This window comes from Phoca vitulina, unplaced genomic scaffold (assembly GCF_004348235.1).
Source record: "Phoca vitulina isolate PV1807 unplaced genomic scaffold, GSC_HSeal_1.0 scaffold9, whole genome shotgun sequence".
In the NCBI taxonomy this organism is placed as follows: Eukaryota; Metazoa; Chordata; class Mammalia; order Carnivora; family Phocidae; genus Phoca; species Phoca vitulina.
Window position 1 is genome coordinate 5,050,113 of NW_022589712.1, and position 3,695 is coordinate 5,053,807.

General features: G+C 37.1%; 1 pseudogene; it reads right to left on the reverse strand.

Moving 5' to 3' along the window:
* Positions 1–616: 616 nt before the first annotated feature.
* On the reverse strand, positions 617–711 carry LOC116634812 (annotated as a pseudogene).
* Positions 712–3,695: the final 2,984 nt, after the last annotated feature.

Here is a 3,695-nt window from a genome sequence, read left to right on the forward strand (position 1 = left end):
TGCCCACACCTCTAGCCTCAGGAAAAATATTAGCCTAGGTAGAAAAACCCCCATGGCTGTGGATTGCTGGACTATGGACTTTGTGGAAAAAACATGAGGGAGAGAGACTTAAACTCACATTTACTCAATTTCCTCATCTGTGAAATGAAAGCTTTTAAAACATAGACCTTACAAGATTGTTAGGTGACTCACAAAATGCTTATTTTAAAGTAGTGTAACATCATTATTTACATTCAGCAATACAGTCTGATAAGGAATAAGCTTTGATGATCCAAACAAAGCTGACTGAACCCTGCTCCCTGCCTCTGCAGGGCTTACACTCTAGTGGGTGTGGGTGGTGTGCAAGGGAAACTCCCTTCCTCTGCAGTTAGAGAAACAACTATGGTGATAAAGGCACCAGAGCATCGAAACCAAACCAGTGGTTAGCAAGGTTCCCCTGCTCTGAGTTTTGAAGGAAGGCTCAGCCTCAGGATTCACAATGTGGGATGACCATCAGAATCATTATGCAGCCTTGTCAAACCACACTTGCCAAGATTTGACCCAGTTATTTTGGTTTGATAGATCTTGGGTAGGGCTGAATATTTGGATATTAATCGTCTCCACAGGTGATTTTATATGGGGGTAACTATGACCTACATGTGTTTTATCAGACAATTAAACTGATAAGAACAGATACTACACTTGATCTTAGCCAAAAGGCCGAGAAACGATTATTATCAGACAATTAGAAACTATATTTATTATATTAATCAAATGAATTGCAGCTAGTCCTCAGTATTTGTCAGTATTTGCTGACATCCAGACACCAGGAATGATGCTGCTACCATTGACTCAGGCCACATTTCTACTCAATGTCTTCATTTTTAATTTTAGAGCTCCCTTCCAAATGAGCCAAGCTTGATTTTTTAATAACCTTAGGACTGTTTAATCACAACCTATTTTTCCATTTCTCATAAACTCAAGTTCATAATTTAGGGCAGCCACATATTTCTGAGCACTGAAAATGTACAAATACTTTAAGTTTCCCTCTTTGTCACTGGAGATAGTAGAAACCATAGAAAATAGTTCCAGTCAAAATATCTAATAAACAACTCGCTGGAGACTGTGAAAGCTCCCCACAGAATTCCATCATAACAATGGCCATAAAGATAACACTGCATCCCCAGATCCCGCTATGTGTTTATTCAGCCAACAAAATACTGAATGTTATCTGAAATGGCAGCATCTGGCGACTCCTATATATTGATGTATCTCCCCTCATTTAGTCTGTGACAGCTTGAGAAATGGAATAGAATGTTAAATACTAGAGGTACCAGAAAGGGACCTATTGCCTTCAGAGCATCTCAGAAAGCCCACCCCTCTCGTTCTACCAATGAGGAAATTGAGAGGAAGGGAGAAGATTGAGTTAACTGACACCTGCAGAGTAGGGCAAAGCCAACACCAGGCTTCACTCTCTTTCTGTCCAAAACCCTTCCACCAGCCCAAAGAACCCTGGTAGATAATTCAGTCACATTTTTAGATGAAATACACCATGAGTTCTTCATGCGTGATTATAATGTCTGGCCAGAAATAGGTCACTTTTGTTCAAAAAATAAATTCCATACAAAAAAATAACTCATATAACCTATGGTTATATATGTCATTGTTTCTACATGAGCAATGGTCTGGATGTAAATAGAAATTATTTTTATTTAAATTCGAAGTCAAGTAAAAGTTTTAAAATCTACTACAGACCACTGTCGGTACTTTGAGATTATAAGGAAGTACTCCCTGAGTTCACATCTGAAGGAAGAAAAAAATTTGCCTCCCTATAAACTTTAAACTAAAAATATCAACATGGAATAAACCAAAACAAAGCTATGGAAAAAAATACTGGCAAAGAAGACAAAGAAGGGGGCAAAGTCAAAGATGAAGAAGGAGGAGGAGGTAGGGAAAGGGGAGGGGAAGGGAGAGGGAAGGAAGGAAGGAAGGAAGAAAGGAAGGAAAGAAGGAAGGGAGGGGGGAAAAAAGGTCAACTAGATCTGCAAAATTGTGCCCCTATCTAATGGAATATATTAAAATATCTGAAGCATTGAGAGTAAATATCAGGAACCTCAATCCCTTTGGCAATGTTTTTCCATGTGTTTTCTTAGAATAATGCCATGTTTTCTTAGAATAATGCCATGTTTTCTTAGAATAATGCCATTAAACGTGTGATTCCTTTTACTGGCTGACTTTTGCTCTGAAGTTGTGCTCACCAAGCTGCTGTCTGGTTATCACAGTGTGCCTTGCCATGAATTGTGCCTAGGAGGGAGAGCGGACTGGTCATTCAGCTCAGGTATTCTGAAAACTGTGATGAAAAAATTGTTTAATATTTTTTATTACAAGATGCCCAAATCATTAAAAATCTATAGATACAGCATAACAAACTCATATACCCAACACTAAACTTTATCAAATCAGACCATATTCATGTTAGCTTCAGATTTCTTTTTAGATAATAAAATATTACAGTTAGAGTTAATTCTTTCTTTGTCTTCTACCAAGCAATCTCTCTTCCTCCCTCTCTAGAAATAGCACTTACTCTGACTTTGATTTTGTTATTCCCATACCTACACACGTAGGGTGGAGATCCATAAAACATTATTTCAAGCTTTATAGACATAGTGTTATATGGCAACATGTCTAGTACAAATTGCTTTTTCTTACCAATATGATTTTTGAGATTTCTCCATGTCAGTACAAGTAGCTCTAAAATTCATGTATAAAAGCATCTAGGTTTATTGTCTCTTGAGCATGTTTCATGTCTTCATTAGTGTGTGAGCTATAACCTTTTGTTTTGTTACATGTTGGCGGTTCTAGTGGTTGCATCTGCATGTAATCATAGTCTGTCTTCAAGTGCTATTATCCCATTTCATGCTTAGCATAGGAACTTTACAAATAGTATCCTTACCTTTCTCCCCTCCCAGTCTTTATTCTATTTGCATTGTATATGTTACTTACACACATTTTATAGACCCAATTTTGCCATCTCATGAAAGTCAACCATACGCCTCCTTTCTCAAATCCACCTTCAGTTTGCTCACTTGTAATCAGCTGTGCATGAACATGTGGACTGTGGAAATAGGTAACTGCTACACAGTAAGGCTTTTTGTTTTTGTTTGGAAGACTGAGCATTTACCAACACATCATCTCATAAACCCAAATACATAGTGTTACTATGTTTGCTTTAAGCACTTAATTATCAGCTAAAGAAATGTTTTCCAGTTTTATTGAGATCTAATTGGCATACAGCACTCTGTAGGTTTAAAATGTACAGCATAGTTTGACTTATATATATTGTACAATGATTACCAAAATAAGTTTAGTTAATACCCATTATTAAAGAGAGATTTTTTGGGGGCACCTGGCTGGCTCAGTCACTGGAGCATGTGACTCTTGATCTCAGAGTTGTAAGTTCGAACCTCATGTTGGGTGTGAGATTACTTAAAAATAAAATCTTGAAAAGAGAGATTTTTTTCATAGCATAAAAAAAAAATGTGTTTTATATTCACCCAAACATTTACCTTTTCTGGTGGTCTTTCTGTAGGTCTTTGTGTAGATTTCCATATGCTAACATCTTCCTTTTGCTTGAAGGTGTTCCTTAACGTTTCTTATGATGTAAGCCTGCTGGTCATTAATTCTTTCAGTTTTTGACTAACTACAAAAGTCTTTCT